The sequence below is a fragment of the Cupressus sempervirens genome, chromosome 7, assembly GCF_028749045.1.
Source record: "Cupressus sempervirens isolate cs-2001-9-10 chromosome 7, ASM2874904v1, whole genome shotgun sequence".
In the NCBI taxonomy this organism is placed as follows: Eukaryota; Viridiplantae; Streptophyta; class Pinopsida; order Cupressales; family Cupressaceae; genus Cupressus; species Cupressus sempervirens.
Genome location: NC_143124.1, coordinates 688088798 through 688106221, shown reverse-complemented (window position 1 = coordinate 688106221; position 17424 = coordinate 688088798). Strand labels below are relative to the sequence as shown.

At 50.8% G+C, this 17424-nt stretch overlaps 1 pseudogene; it reads right to left on the bottom strand.

Moving 5' to 3' along the window:
• Nucleotides 1–1067: 1067 nt before the first annotated feature.
• On the bottom strand, nucleotides 1068–2202 carry LOC149548776 (18S ribosomal RNA; annotated as a pseudogene).
• Nucleotides 2203–17424: the final 15222 nt, after the last annotated feature.

Genomic DNA, 17424 nt, shown 5'->3' with positions numbered 1-17424 from the left:
GGGTCAACTTGGCGAGGTGACTTGATGAACGGTCCTAAAGAGTTGACTTGGTGAGAGTACTTGGTGTGGTGACTTGATGAAAAGACTTAAAGAGTCGAATTGGTGAGAGTACTTGTTGGGGTGACTTGATGAACGCACTTGAAGGGTCGACTTGGTGGGGTGACTTTATGAACGGACCTAAACAGTTGACGTGGTGAGAGTGCTTGGTGCGGTGACTTGATGAACATAGTAAAAGAGTCGACTTGGTGAGAGTAGTTGGTCGGGTGACTTGATGAACGCACTTGAAGAATCGACTTGGTTAGAGTACTTGGTGGGGTGACTTGATGAACGGACTTAAAGATTCGACTTGGTGGGCCAACCTGGCGAGGTGACTTGATGAACGGACTTAGAGAGTCGACTTGGTGAGAGTACTTGGTGGGCCGACCTGGCTGGGTGACTTGATTAACAAACGTAAAGAGTCAACTTGGTGAGAGTACTCGGTGGGCTGACCTGTTCACGTGACTTGATGAACAGACTTAACGAGTCGACTTGGTGGGCCGACTTGGCCGGGTGACTTGATGAATGAACTTAAAGGGTCGACTTGGTGGGTCGAACTAGCGGGGTGACTTGGTGAGAGTACTTGGTGGGCTGACCTGGCAGGGTGACTTGATGAACGAACTTAGAGAGTCGGCTTTGTGAGAGTACTTGGTGGGTCGAACTGGCGGGGTGACTTGATGAACGAACTTAAAGAGTCAACCTGGTGAGAGAACTTGGTGGGCCGAGCTGGCGGGTCGAATTGATGAACGAACCTAAAGAGTCGACTTTGTTAGAGTACTTGGTGGGCCGACCTGGCGGGGTGAGTTGATGATCGAACTTAAAGGGTCGACTTGGTGAGAGTACTTGGTGGGCTGACCTGGCGGGGCGACTTGATGAACGAACTTAAAGAGTCAACTTGGTGAGAGTACTCGGTGGGGTGACCTGATGAACAAACCTAAAGAGTCGACCTGGTGAGAGTACTTGGTGGGCCGACCTGGCGGGGTGACTTGGTGAGCAAACTTAAAGAGCCGACTTGGTGAGAGTAGTTGGTGGGCTGACCTGGCGGGGTGACTTGATGAACCCAAACACTCTGATTTCTCAGAAGGTGCTGGCAGAGTCCTTAGAGCAACATTCGTCGATCCCTGGTCGGCATCATTTATGGTTGAGACTAGGACGGTATCTGATCATCTTCGAGCCCCCAACTTTCGTTCTTGATTAATGAAAACATCCTTGGCAAATGCTTTCGCAGTGGTTCGTCTTCCATAAATCCAAGAATTTCACCTCTGACAATGAAATACGAATGCCCCTGACAGTCCCTATTAATCATTACTCCGGTCCCGAAGGCCAACGGAACAGGACCAGACTCCTATCACGTTATTCCATGCTAATGTATTCAGAGCGTAGGCTTGCTTTGAGCACTCTAATTTTTTCAAAGTAACGGCGCCAGAACCGTGACCCAGCCAATTAAGGCCAGGAACACGCCGCCGGTAGAAGGGACGTGAGGGCCAGTGCACACCCAGAAGGCGGACCGACCGTGACGACCCAAGGTCCAACTACGAGCTTTTTAACTGCAACAACTTAAATATACGCTATTGGAGCTGGAATTATCGTGGCTGCTGGCACCAGACTTGCCCTCCAATGGATCCTTGTTAAGGGATTTAGATTGTACTCATTCCAATTACCAGACTCGATGAGCCCAGTATTGTTATTTATTGTCACTACCTCCCCGTGTTAGGATTGGGTAATTAGCGCACCTGCTGCCTTCCTTGGATGTGGTAGCCATTTCTCAGGCTCCCTCTCCGGAATCGAACCCTAATTCTCCGTCACCCATCACCACCATGGTAGGCCTCTATCCTACCATCGAAAGTTTATAGGGCAGAAATTTGAATGAAGTGTCGCCAGCACAAAGGCTGTGCGATCCGTCGAGTTATCATGAATCACCGAAATAGCGGGCGAGCTCGCGCCGACCTTTTATCTAATAAATGCATCCCTTCCAAGAGTCAAGATTTGGTGCACGTATTAGCTCTAGAATTACTACAGTTATCCGAGTAGCAAAGTACCATCAAAGAAACTATAACTAATTTAATGAGCCATCCGCAGTTTCACAGTCTGAAATAGTTCATACTTAGACATGCATGGCTTAATCTTTGAGACAAGCATATGACTACTGGCAGGATCGACCAGGTAGCTTCTAACAATGAGGGGACCCCCAAGACCTGCTACAGCCAAGGGATGCCCGCCGCGATGGGAAACCGAAATTTGCATTTGCTCCGTCATGCATCCAAACATAATCTACCGACCAAGCAACAAGAATGACGTTCACAGCACATGCAGGACTCGCAACGCTCAAAGATTTCGCACAAGAGGAAAGTGTCCCATTGTCGACCGGAGAGGGCCGAACAGGGAGCCTCGGTTCACAGGCACCTGGGAAGAACATCCCGTACGGAACCCTTTACCCTCAAACTCGCTGTCGCCACTACTCGGAAAGAAGCCTCGAGTCTGTACGAGATGCACCACGCACGTAGCCACCTCAATTGTAAGGGCACTCAGAGACATCCATTTCCCAGGCATATGCCTCCTACACGCCTGTTGAGGTGCACCCACACAGACAAAATCCTTCTCGATCGCAACAAACATTTTCCCATGACGAAGAGCTGGTTGCCGAAGTGCCAACGGAGACCACCGTGCTGAAGGGTGAAGGGCCGTGCGAGTAAAAAGCATGGCTGGTTATGCGATTGGATGGGGCATCACTGTGCACGCGACCACCTCAATTATAAGGCCGCTCGAGGGCATCGTGTATAACAACACCCACTCCGCACATTTATAGGTGATGAGAGCCCGCCCGCATACATGGACATGTCAAATATCTCTGGCAAATATCTCCTTTCCCAGCACAGGATCGCTAACTGTTCCTTGTGACACGTGATCTTCCAGCGCAGGTACAGAAAAGTTCCTACGGCTGAACACTCACACTAGCGTTGTCAGACAAGCTTCAATCTCATGCACATGCACATACCAAAGAACTGGCACCGCGAGGGAACCACCCACGAGCACCCACATCTCGGCAAAAAGCATTCGTACGATTTCTTCCCCTAGACAGACACGTTGGGCCTGCACTTGTCGGAGCATTGGAAAGACGAGTGCTCTGGTTTGCAGGAGCCTGAGAAGAACATCTCGTACAAAACCCGTTCCCCCAAAATGCTCGAATCACAAATGCTCGCAGCAGGGTCGTAATGCAAACATGTACACCGTGCACACAACTGAGTAAGGACACTCAAAGACATCCATTTCCCAAGCATATGCCCCCTACACGCTTTTTGGTGCACCCCGTACAAACGGCCATACTTCGACAAGCCCTCCCAGAATTTTGCATCTGAAGAGAGAGATGAAATGCCTTGGGCTTTTTGTCCACACAATGCAAACACCGAACGCTCTCTTTAGGGGGGAGCTGAAGAAGAGTATCTCCCGCAGAACCCACGAGCCGCAGCCGTTCGGATCGCACAGGGCAGGACAGGGCATGGAGAGTTTCCGCATCCAAACAAAAATTATCAGTAATACTCTACGCTTCTACTGGCCCAGACCACAAAGGCTGTCATGACAGTGCCATGCACTTCTGTAGGATGAGACAGTGAAGAGGCGAGCACGCACCGAGAACGCACTAGCGAATAAATTATGCGGCAACCAAACCTTTCGCCGGCCCCCCTCTCAATCCCAAGGCTCTACCGATCGGCAAAAAACTTAGGGTGGAGAGTGGACCCTTGATGAAATTAGGGACGTTGAGCAATGCACCTGTGCAACCATCTCTTTCCTTCTTGTCGTCCGAGTAGGATAAAAATGCAATGATAGAACGTGCCAATGAGACGGAGCCCTTGGCTACAAGATACAACTCCATACACACTCAGCAACAAGCACATCTTAGAATCGAACACCAAATGTGCAGTGTGTTGCAAGCCGTGCAGACACCTACATATAGGGTATATCCATCAAAACAAAGTGATAAGTACTTCCCACCAGCTCTGCCATTGCGATTACCGAATGGGATAATACTCACCACCACAGATTAATGACCATCATTACCGTCTCAGAATAGATACAAGCACATTGAGCTTCATCCGATCAGGTGGATGAATTTCACCTTGAAGGGGCCCAGTCCAAAAGTTCCAGTCCAAGTCTCTTCCGTAGTTGCGTCGGTCGAGTGATCGAAGAAGGTGATCTAAGAGAGGGTCCAAGCATAGGCATTCATTGGGGGATTCGCGCCGTTGGCATTATTTTATGCAATACCCGAGCAACACTGGACGGAGGTGCTAGGCGAGGGCTCCAGTTTTAGATCGAGTTTTAAAATCACCAAGTAGACGCGGTGAGGGATGGCAACCGCTGCCAAACCTTTTTCCAAAATTGTGCCAGCTGAGTGACAAGAAAACATGATCTAAAGGAGAGTCCAGGAATAGCACCCTCGAGGGTGGGCTTCATGCCCCTCTAATTGATTCAACGTCGGCGTCCACCTTTTCAAAATCTGACATATCCATCCGCCTTGACACCGGCGTTGAATCAATGAGGGGGGCATGGGAGAGGCTCGCGGCAACCACCTCTCCCCTTGTAGCCGCGATAGGCACGCAAAAAATTTTGCTAGAGCACCAAGCACCCACCTCATGGCTAGAGACAAGGGATCGCCATTAGATCAACTTCAAAATTGCCGAACAGACGCGCTGTAGAATGGTAACTGCTGCCAAGTCTCTTCCGTAGTTGTGTCGGTCGAGTGATCGAAGAAGGTGATCTAAGAGAGGGTCCAAGCGTAGGCATTCATTGGGGAATTCGTGCCGATGGCATAAATTTATGCAATACTCGAGCAACACCGGACCTAAAGAGTTGACTTGGTGAGAGTACTTGGTGGGGTGACTCGATGAAAGGACTTAAAGAGTCGACTTGGTGAGAGTACTTGGTGGCTCGACTTTATGAGCAGACTTAAAGAGTCCACTTGGTGAGAGTGGGCCTAATGGGGCGATGTGGTGAGTGGGCCTAACGGGGCGAGTTGGTGGGGCGACTTGGCGAGTGGTATTAGAGAGCCGACGTGGTTAGGCGAATCGGTGAGTTGGTTCATTGAGATGACATGGTGAGCTGACTTGGCGAGTGGACCTGGCGAGCGAACTTAAAGAGTCGACTTGGCAACGTACTCGAGTCGACTTGGTGAGGCGACTCGGCTAGCAGGCTCAAAGAGTCAACATGGTGAGGAGACTCATGGTGAGGAGCTATCCTTGAGGCGACTTGGTGGGCCTACTTGATTAGTCGACTTGGTGAGCTGACCTGACAAGCTGACATAGTGAGCGGGCTTAAAGAGGCGACAACTTGGTGGGGTAACTCGGCAAGCCATCTTATCGAGGCGAGATGGTGAGTCGACTTCGTGAGCTGACTTGGTGAGCGCACTTAAAGAGTCAACTTCGTGAGGTGACTCGGCGACTTAGCCCGCTGATGCGACTTGGACGGGCCGACCTAGCAAACGAACTTAAAGAGGCGACTTGGGCGGGCTGACCTGGTGAGCGAACTTAAAGAGTTGACTTGGCAACGTACTTGAACAACCGACTTGGTGAGCGGACATGGTGAGTGGGCTTAGAGAAGCAACTCGGCGGGGCGACTTGATGAACGGACTTAAAGGGTCAACTTGGCAGGGTGACTTGATGAACGGACCTAAAGAGTTGACTTGGTGAGAGTACTTGGCGGGGTGAACTGATGAATGGACTTAAAGAGTCAACTTGGTGGGAGTACTTGGTGGGCTGACTTGATGAACGGACTTATAGAGTTGACTTGGTGAGAGTAGTTGTTCTGGTGACTTGATGAACGGACTTAAAGAGTCGGCTTGGCGGGGTGACTTGATGAAAGGACTTAAACAGTCGACTTGGTCGGGTGACTCGATGAACGAACTTAGAGGGTCGACTTTGCGGGGTGACTTGACGAACGGACCTAAAGAGTTGACTTGGTGAGAGTACTCGGTGGGGTGACCTGATAAAAAAACTTAGAGAGTCGACTTGGTGAGAGTCCTTGGTGGGCTGACCTGGTTGGGTGACTTCGTGAACTGACTTAAAGAGTCGACTTGGTAGGAGTACTTGCTGGGGTGACTTGATGAACAGACTTCAAGGGTCGACTTGGCGAGGTGACTTGATGAACGGTCCTAAAGAGTTGACTTGGTGAGAGTACTTGGTGTGGTGACTTGATAAAAGACTTAAAGAGTCGAATTGGTGAGAGTACTTGGTGGGGTGACTTGATGAACGCACTTGAAGGGTCGACTTGGTGGGGTGACTTTATGAACGGACCTAAAGAGTTGACATGGTGAGAGTGCTTGATGGGGTGACTTGATGAACATAGTTAAAGAGTCGACTTGGTGAGAGTAGTTGGTCGGGTGACTTGATGAACGCACTTGAAGAATCGACTTGGTTAGAGTACTTGGTGGGGTGACTTGATGAACGAACTTAAAGATTCGACTTGGTGGGCTGACCTGGTGGGGCAACTTGATGAACGGACTTAGAGAGTCGACTTGGTGAGAGTACTTGGTGGGCCGACCTGGCCGGGTGACTTGATGAACAAACTTAAAGAGTCGACTTGGTGAGAGTACCCAGTGGGCTGACCTGGTCACGTGACTTGATGAACGGACTTAAAGAGTCGACTTGGTGGGCCGACATGGCCGGGTGACTTGATGAACCAACTTAAAGGGTCGACTTGGTGGGTCGAACTAGCGGGGTGACTTGGTGAGAGTACTTGGTGGGCTGACCTGGCAGCGTGACTTGATGAACGAACTTAGAGAGTCGGCTTTGTGAGAGTACTTGGTGGGTCTAACTGGCGGGGTGACTTGATGAACGAACTTAAAGAGTCGACCTGGTGAGAGGACTTGGTGGGCCGAGCTGGCGGGGTGAATTGATGAACGAACCTAAAGAGTCGACTTTGTGAGAGTACTTGGTGGGCCGACCTGGCGGGGTGAGTTGATGACCGAACTTAAAGGGTCGACTTGGTGAGAGTACTTGGTGGGCCGACCTGGCGGGGGGACTTGATGAACAAACTTAAAGAGTCGACTTGGTGAGAGTACTCGGTGGGGTGACCTGATGAACAAACCTAAAGAGTCAACCTGGTGAGAGTACTTGGTGGGCCGACCTGGCGGGGTGACTTGGTGAGCAAACTTAAAGAGCCGACTTGGTGAGAGTAGTTGGTGGGCTGACCTGGCGGGGTGACTTGATGAACGAACTTAAAGAGTCGACCTAGTGGGCCGACTTGGCAGAGTGACTTCATGAACGAACTTAAAGAGTCCACTCGGTGGGCCGACCTAGCAGGGTGAATTGATGAACGAACTTAAAGAGTCGATTTGGAGAGAGTAATTTGTGGGCTGACCTGGCGGGGTGACTTGATGAATGAACTTAAAGAGTCGACTTGGTGGGGTGACTTGATGAACGCACTTGAAGGGTCGACTTGGTGGGGTGACTCTATGAATGGACCTAAAGAGTTGACTTGGTGAGAGTACTTGGTGGGGTGACTCGATGAAAGGACTTAAAGAGTCGACTTGGTGAGAGTACTTGGTGGCTCAACTTTATGAGCAGACTTAAAGAGTCCACTTGGTGAGAGTGGGCCTAACGGGGTGAGTTGGTGGGGGGACTTGGCGAGTGGTATTAGAGAGCCGACGTGGTGAGGCGACTCGGCGAGTTGGTTCGTTGAGATGACATGGTGAGCTGACTTGGCGAGTGGACCCGGCGAGCGAACTTAAAGAGTCGACTTGGCAACGTACTCGAGTCCACTTGGTGAGGTGACCCGGCGAGCAGGCTCAAAGAGTCAACATGGTGAGGCGACTCATTGAGTCAACATGGTGAGGCGACTCATGGTGAGGAGCTATCCTTGAGGCGACTTGGTGGGCCTACTTGATTAGTCGACTTGGTGAGCCGACCTGACGAGCTGACACGGTGAGCGGGCTTAAAGAGGCGACGACTTGGTGGGGTAACTCGGCAAGCCATCTTATCGAGGTGAGATGGTGAGTCGACTTGGTGAGCTGACTTGGTGAGCGCACTTAAAGAGTCAACTTCGTGAGGTGACTCGGCGAGTTAGCTCGCTGATGCGACTTGGGCGGGCCGACCTGGCGAATGAACTTAAAGAGGCGACTTGGGCGGGCTAACCTGGCGAGCGAACTTAAAGAGTTGACTTGGCAACGTACTTGAACAACCGACTTGGTGAGTGGACATGGTGAGTGGGCTTAGAGAAGCAACTCGGTGGGGCGACTTTATGAACGGACTTAAAGGGTCGACTTGGCGGGGTGACTTGATGAACGGACCTAAAGAGTTGACTTGGTGAGAGTACTTGGTAGGGTGAACTGATGAACGGACTTAAAGAGTCGACTTGGTGGGAGTACTTGGTGGGCTAACTTGATGAACAGACTTATAGAGTCGACTTGGTGAGAGTAGTTGTTCTGGTGACTTGATGAACAGACTTAAAGAGTCGGCTTGGCGGGGTGACTTGATGAAAGGACTTAAACAGTCGACTTGGTCGGGTGACTCGATGAATGAACTTAGAGGGTCGACTTTGCGGGGTGACTTGATGAACGGACCTAAAGAGTTGACTTGGTGAGAGTACTCGGTGGGGTGACCTGATGAACAGACTTAGAGAGTCGACTTGGTGAGAGTCCTTGGTGTGGTGACTTGATGAAAAGACTTAAAGAGTCGAATTGGTGAGAGTACTTGGTGGGGTGACTTGATGAACGCACTTGAAGGGTCGACTTGGTGGGGTGACTTTATGAACGGACCTAAAGAGTTGACGTGGTGAGAGTGCTTGGTGGGGTGACTTGATGAACATAGTTAAAGAGTCGACTTGGTGAGAGTAGTTGGTCGGGTGACTTGATGAACGCACTTGAAGAATCGACTTTGTTAGAGTACTTGGTGGGGTGACTTGATGAACAGACTTAAAGATTCAACTTGGTGGGCCGACCTGGCGGGGTGACTTGATGAACGGACTTAGAGAGTCGACTTGGTGAGAGTACTTGGTGGGCCGACCTGGCCGGGTGACTTGATGAACAAACTTAAAGAGTCGACTTGGTGAGAGTACCCGGTGGGCTGACCTGGTCACGTGACTTGATGAATGGACTTAAAGAGTGGACTTGGTGGGCCGACTTGGCCGGGTGACTTGATGAACGAACTTAAAGGGTCGACTTGGTGGGTTGAACTAGCAGGGTGACTTGGTGAGAGTACTTGGTGGGCTGACCTGGCAGGGTGACTTGATGAACGAACTTAGAGAGTCGGCTTTGTGAGAGTACTTGGTGGGTCGAACTGGCGGGGTGACTTGATAAACGAACTTAAAGAGTCGACCTGGTGAGAGAACTTGGTGGGCCAAGCTGGCAGGGTGAATTGATGAACGAACCTAAAGAGTCGACTTTGTGAGTGTACTTGGTGGGCCGACCTGGCAGGGTGAGTTGATGACCGAACTTAAAGGGTCGACTTGGTGAGAGTACTTGGTGGGCCGACCTGGCGGGGTGACTTGATGAACGAACTTAAAGAGTCGACTTGGTGAGAGTACTCGGTGGGGTGACCTGATGAACAAACCTAAAGAGTCAACCTGGTGAGAGTACTTGGTGGGCCAACCTAGCAGGGTGACTTGGTGAGAAAACTTAAAGAGCCGACTTGGTGAGAGTAGTTGGTGGGCTGACCTGGCGGGGTGACTTGATGAACGAACTTAAAGAGTCAACCTGGTGGGCCGACTTGGCAGAGTGACTTCATGAACGAACTTAAAGAGTCCACTCGGTGGGCCGACCTGGCGGGGTGAATTGATGAACGAACTTAAAGAATCGACTTGGAGAGAGTAATTTGTGGGCTGACTTGGCGGGGTGACTTGATGAATGAACTTAAAGAGTCGACTTGGTGGGGTGACTTGATGAACGCACTTGAAGGGTCGACTTGGTGGGGTGACTCTATGAACGGACCTAAAGAGTTGACTTGGTGAGAGTACTTGGTGGGGTGACTCGATGAAAGGACTTAAAGAGTTGACTGGGTGAGAGTACTTGGTGGCTCGACTTTATGAGCAGACTTAAAGAGTCCACTTTGTGAGAGTGGGCCTAATGGGGCGAGTTGGTGGGGCGACTTGGCGAGTGGTATTAGAGAGCCGACGTGGTGAGGCGACTCGGCGAGTTGGTTTGTTGAGATGACATGGTGAGCTGACTTGGCGAGTGGACCCGGCGAGCAAACTTAAAGAGTCGACTTGGCAACGTACTCGAGTCGACTTAGTGAGGTGACCCAGCGAGTGGGCTCAAAGAGTCAACATGGTGAGGTGACTCATTGAGTCAACATGGTGAGGTGACTCATGGTGAGGAGCTATCCTTGAGTCAACTTGGTGGGCCTACTTGATTAGTCGCCTTGGTGAGCCGACCTGACAAGCTGACACGGTGACTGAGCTTAAAGAGGCAACGACCTGGTGGGGTAACTCGGCAAGCCATCTTATCGAGGCAAGATGGTGAGTTGACTTGGTGAGCTGACTTGGTGAGCGCACTTAAAGAGTCAACTTCGTGAGGTGACTCGGCGAGTTAGCTCGCTGATGCGACTTGGGCGGGCTGACCTGGCGAACGAACTTAAAGAGGCGACTTGGGCGGGCTGACCTTGCGAGCGAACTTAAAGAGTTGACTTGGCAACGTAGTTGAACAACCGACTTGGTGAGCGGACATGGTGAGTGGGCTTAGAGAAGCAACTCGGTGGGGCGACTTGATGAACGGACTTAAAGGGTCGACTTGGCAGGGTGACTTGATGAACGGACCTAAAGAGTTGACTTGGTGAGAGTACTTGGCGGGGTGAACTAATGAACGAACTTAAAGAGTCGACTTGGTGGGAGTACTTGGTGGGCCGACTTGATGAACGGACTTATAGAGTCGACTTGGTGAGAGTAGTTGTTCTGGTGACTTGATGAATGGACTTAAAGAGTCGGCTTGGCGGGGTGACTTGATGAAAGGACTTAAACAGTCAACTTGGTCGGGTGACTCGATGAACGAACTTAGAGGGTCGACTTTGCGGGGTGACTTGATGAACGGACCTAAAGAGTTGACTTGGTGAGAGTACTCGGTGGGGTGACCTGATGAACAGACTTAGAGAGTCGACTTGGTGAGAGTCCTTGGTGGGCCGACCTGGTTGGGTGACTTCGTGAACTGACTTAAAGAGTCGACTTGGTGGGAGTACTTGGTGGGGTGACTTGATGAACGGACTTCAAGGGTCGACTTGGCGAGGTGACTTGATGAACGGTCCTAAAGAGTTGACTTGGTGAGAGTACTTGGTGTGGTGACTTGATAAAAAGACTTAAAGAGTCGAATTGGTGAGAGTACATGGTGGGGTGACTTGATGAACGCACTTGAAGGGTCGACTTGGTGGGGTGACTTTATGAACGGACCTAAAGAGTTGACGTGGTGAGAGTGCTTGGTGGGGTGACTTGATGAACATAGTTAAAGAGTCGACTTGGTGAGAGTAGTTGGTCGGGTGACTTGATGAACGCACTTGAAGAATCGACTTGGTTAGAGTACTTGGTGGGGTGACTTGATGAACGGACTTAAAGATTCGACTTGGTGGGCCGACCTGGCAGGGTGACTTGATGAACGGACTTAGAGAGTTGACTTGGTGAGAGTACTTGGTGGGCCGACCTGGCCGGGTGACTTGATGAACAAACTTAAAGAGTCGACTTGGTGAGAGTACCCGGTGGGCTGACTTGGTCACGTGACTTGATGAACGGACTTAAAGAGTCGACTTGGTGGGCCGACTTGGCCGGGTGACTTGATGAACAAACTTAAAGGGTCGACTTGGTGGGTTGAACTAGCGGGGTGACTTGGTGAGAGTACTTGGTGGGCTGACCTGGCAGGGTGACTTGATGAACGAACTTAGAGAGTCAGCTTTGTGAGAGTACTTTGTGGGTCGAACTGGCTGGGTGACTTGATGAACGAACTTAAAGAGTCGACCTGGGGATAGAACTTGGTGGGCCGAGCTGGCGGGGTGAATTGATGAATGAACCTAAAGAGTCGACTTTGTGAGAGTACTTGGTGGGCCGACCTGGCGGGGTGAGTTGATGACCAAGCTTAAAGGGTCGACTTGGTGAGAGTACTTGGTGGGCTGACCTGGCGGGGCGACTTGATGAACGAACTTAAAGAGTCAACTTGGTGAGAGTACTCGGTGGGGTGACCTGATGAACAAACCTAAAGAGTCGACCTGGTGAGAGTACTTGGTGGGCCGACCTGGCGGGGTGACTTGGTGAGCAAACTTAAAGAGCCGACTTGGTGAGAGTAGTTGGTGGGCTGACCTGGCGGGGTGACTTGATGAACGAACTTAAAGATTCAACCTGGTGGGCCGACTTGGCAGAGTGACTTCATGAACGAACTTAAAGAGTCCACTCGGTGGGCTGACCTGGCGGGGTGAATTGATGAATGAACTTAAAGAGTCGACTTGGAGAGAGTAATTTGTGGGCTAACCTGGTGAACGGACTTAGAGAGTCGACTTGATGAGAGTACTTGGTGGGCCGACCTGGCTGGGTGACTTGATGAAAAAACTTAAAGAGTCGACTTGGTGAGAGTACCCGGTGGGCTGACCTGGTCACGTGACTTGATGAACGGACTTAAAGAGTCGACTTGGTGGGTCGACTTGGCTGGGTGACTTGATGAACAAACTTAAAGGGTCAACTTGGTGGGTCGAACTAGCGGGGTGACTTGGTGAGAGTACTTGGTGGGCTGACCTGGCAGGGTGACTTGATGAACGAACTTAGAGAGTCGGCTTTGTGAGAGTACTTGGTGGGTCGAACTGGCGGGGTGACTTGATGAACGAACTTAAAGAGTCAACCTGGTGAGAGAACTTGGTGGGCCGAGCTGGCGGGGTGAATTAATGAACGAACCTAAAGAGTCGACTTTGTGAGAGTACTTGGTGGGCCGACCTGGCGGGGTGAGTTGATGACCGAACTTAAAGGGTCGACTTGGTGAGAGTACTTGGTGGGCTGACCTGGCGGGGCGACTTGATGAACAAACTTAAAGAGTTGACTTGGTGAGAGTACTCGGTGGGGTGACCTGATGAACAAACCTAAAGAGTCGACCTGGTGAGAGTACTTGGTGGGCCGACCTGGCGGGGTGACGTGGTGAGCAAACTTAAAGAGCCGACTTGGTGAGAGTAGTTGGTGGGCTGACCTGGCGGGGTGACTTGATGAACGAACTTAAAGAGTCGACCTGGTGGGCCGACTTGGCAGAGTGACTTCATGAACGAACTTAAAGAGTCCACTCGGTGGGCCGACCTGGCGGGGTGAATTGATGAACGAACTTAAAGAGTCAACTTGGAGAGAGTAATTTGTGGGCTGACCTGGCGGGGTGACTTGATGAATGAACTTAAAGAGTCGACTTGGTGGGGTGACTTGATGAACGCACTTGAAGGGTCAACTTGGTGGGGTGACTCTATGAACGGACCTAAAGAGTTGACTTGGTGAGAGTACTCGGTGGGGTGACTCGATGAAAGGACTTAAAGAGTCGACTTGGTGAGAGTACTTGGTGGCTCGACTTTATGAGCAGACTTAAAGAGTTGACTTGGCAACGTACTTGAACAACCGACTTGGTGAGCGGACATGGTGAGTGGGCTTAGAGAAGCAACTCGGCGGGGCGACTTGATGAACGGACTTAAAGGGTCAACTTGGCGGGGTGACTTGATGAACGGACCTAAAGAGTTGACTTGGTGAGAGTACTTGGCGGGGTGAACTGATGAACGGACATAAAGAGTCGGCTTGGTGGGAGTACTTGGTGGGCCGACTTGATGAACAAACTTATAGAGTCGACTTGGTGAGAGTAGTTGTTCTGGTGACTTCATGAACGGACTTAAAGAGTCGGCTTGGTGGGGTGACTTGATGAAAGGACTTAAACAGTCGACTTGGTCGGGTGACTCGAAGAACAAACTTAGAGGGTCGACTTTGCGGGGTGACTTGATGAACGGACCTAAAGAGTTGACTTGGTGAGAGTACTCGGTGGGGTGACCTGATGAACAAACTTAGAGAGTCTACTTGGTGAGAGTCCTTGGTGGGCTGACCTGGTTGGGTGACTTCGTGAACTGACTTAAAGAGTCGACTTGGTGGGAGTACTTGGTGGGGTGACTTGATGAATGGACTTCAAGGGTCGACTTGGCGAGGTGACTTGATGAACGGTCCTAAAGAGTTGACTTGGTGAGAGTACTTGGTGTGGTTACTTGATGAAAAGACTTAAAGAGACGAATTGGTGAGAGTACTTGTTGGGGTGACTTGATGAACGCACTTGAAGGGTCAACTTGGTGGGGTGACTTTATGAACGGACCTAAAGAGTTGACGTGGTGAGAGTGCTTGGTGGGGTGACTTGATGAACATAGTAAAAGAGTCGACTTGGTGAGAGTAGTTGGTCGGGTGACTTGATGAACGCACTTGAAGAATCGACTTGGTTAGAGTACTTGGTGGGGTAACTTGATGAACGGACTTAAAGATTCGACTTGGTGGGCCGACCTGGCAGGGTGACTTGATGAACGGACTTAGAGAGTCAACTTGGTGAGAGTACTTGGTGGGCCGACCTGGCCGGGTGACTTGATGAACAAACTTAAAGAGTCGACTTGGTGAGAGTACTCAGTGGGCTGACCTGGTCACGTGACTTGATGAACGAACTTAAAGAGTCGACTTGGTGGGCCGACTTGGCCGGGTGACTTGATGAATCAACTTAAAGGGTTGACTTGGTTGGTCGAACTAGCGGGGTGACTTGGTGAGAGTACTTAGTGAGCTGACCTAGCAGGGTGACTTGATGAACGAACTTAGAGAGTCGGCTTTGTGAGAGTACTTGGTGGGTCAAACTGGCAGGGTGACTTGATGAATGAACTTAAAGAGTCGACCTAGTGAGAGAACTTGGTGGGCCGAGCTGGCGGGGTGAATTGATGAACGAACCTAAAGAGTCGACTTTGTGAGAGTACTTGGTGGGCCGACCTGGCGGGGTGAGTTGATGACCGAACTTAAAGGGTCGACTTGGTGAGAGTACTTGGTGGGCCGACCTAGCGGGGCGACTTGATGAACGAACTTAAAGAGTCAACTTGGTGAGAGTACTCGGTGGGGTGCCCTGATGAACAAACCTAAAGAGTCGACCTGGTGAGAGTACTTGGTGGGGCGACCTGGCAGGGTGACTTGGTGAGCAAACTTAAAGAGTCGACTTGGTGAGAGTAGTTGGTGGGCTGACCTGGCGGGGTGACTTGATGAACGAACTTAAAGAGTCGACCTGGTGGGCTGACTTGGCAGAGTGACTTCATGAACGAACTTAAAGAGTCCACTTGGTGGGCCGACCTGGCGAGTTGGTGGGGCGACTTCATGAATGGACCTAAAGAGCTGACTTGGTGAGAGTACTTGGTTGGGTGACTCGATGAAAGGACTTAAAGAGTCGACTTGGTGAGAGTACTTGGTGGCTCGACTTTATGAGCAGACTTAAAGAGTCTACTTTGTGAGAGTGGGCCTAACGGGGCGATGTGGTGAGTGGGCCTAACGGGGCGAGTTGGTGGGGCGACTTGGCGAGTGGTATTAGAGAGCCGACGTGGTGAGGTGACTCGGCGAGTTGGTTCGTTGAGATGACATGGTGAGCTGACTTGGCGAGTCGACCCGGCGAGCGAACTTAAAGAGTCGACTTGGCAACGTACTCGAGTCGACTTGGTTAGGCGACCAGGTGAGTAGGCTCAAAGAGTCAACATGGTGAGGCGACTCATTGAGTCAACATGGTGAGGCAAGTCATGGTGAGGAGCTATCCTTGAGGCGACTTGGTGGGCCTACTTGATTAGTCGACTTGGTGAGCCGACCTAACGAGCTGACACGGTGAGCGGTCTTAAAGAGGCGATGACTTGGTGGGGTAACTCGGCAAGCCAACTTATCGAGGTGAGATGGTGAGTCGACTTGGTGAGCTGACTTGGTGAGTGCACTTAAAGAGTCAACTTCGTGAGGTGACTCGGCGAGTTAGCCTGCTGATGCGAGTTGGGCGGGCCGACCTGGCGAACAAACTTAAAGAGGTGACTTGGGTAGGCTGACCTGGTGAGCAAACTTAAAGAGTTGACTTGGCAATGTACTTGAACAATCAACTTGGTGAGCTGACATGGTGAGTGGGCTTAGAGAAGCAACTCGGCGGGGCGACTTGGCGAGCACACCTGCTGGGGCAAGGTGGTAAAACGACTAGGTGATTCGACTTGGTGAGCTGACTTAGGGAGCTGACTTGGTGAGCGAACTTAAGGGGTCGACTTGGTGAGGCAACCTGAATAGTCAACTCGGTGAGGTGACTTGGGGAGCCGACATGGTGAGCAGTCTTAAAGAAGAGGCACTCTGGTGGGGCAACCTGGTGAGGCGAGACGGTAAGTCATCTTGGTGAGCCGGCCTTACGAGCTGTGAGTGGACTTAAAGAGTCAATTCTTGATTTGGCAAAGACCACATGGTTAGATGACTTGGTGAGCCAACCTGGCTAGCAAAATTGGCAAGCAAACTTATAGAATTGACTTGCTGTCCCCAACCAGGATCGCACGCCTGGGTCGACCCAACTTGGGTCACCTGACTAGGTCAACCCATCTCCGTCGCCCTAGCCTCGGGCGACCCGACTGGGTCGCCAGAGTGGGTCGACGAGGGGAAAAAAAAAAATAACAAAAAAAATCTTGAGAGGCCCTGTACATCTAAAAGCGCTAAATTTTGGGCATTACAAAAAAAAAAAAAGAAACAAGTTACCCACTTTTGGATCACGCACAAGTTTCAGTTCACGTATTGCCGAGCCGACTCGAGGTGTTACACCTAGCTAGCTAGATTCGAGGTAGGGTAGCCGAAACGATCCGATTTGAGAATTTTCTTTATAAAAAGAGATCATGATAGGCCTTGTAAGGCAAAAAAGAATGAAATTTTGGGAGTTCAAAAAAAATGTTACCCGGTTTTGGATCGCGCACAGGGCTCGGGTCACGTAACATCGAGGTGCCCTGGGTGACATGATTCGAGCGAAAAGTCGACGGTGGCATGAGTCGTGCAAAAACATTGGAGGCCATTAAGGCTCAAGGCGCTTCGAGTTGAGGTTGCCGAGGCGGGTCGGGTTGAAAACTTTGGGTGTTAACCAAAAAGAAAAAGTTAACCACTTTTGGATCATGTACACGGCTCGGGGCACTCAGAATCAAGTCAAGCACGGTGACATGAGTCGTGCAAAAAATTTGGAGATGACTCGAGTTGGGGCATCCGACTCTATTCGAGTTCAAAACTTTGGGACTTGACAAAAAAAAGAAAAAAGAAAAAGTTACCCGGTTTTGGATCACGTAAGTGACTCGGGCCACTCAGAATCAAGGCGAGTGCGATTACATGAGTCGAGCGAAAAAGAAAAAAAATGGAGGCGGTTAAGGCTCGAGGCAATTCGAGTCGGGGTAGCTGAGTCGATTTGAAAACTTTGGC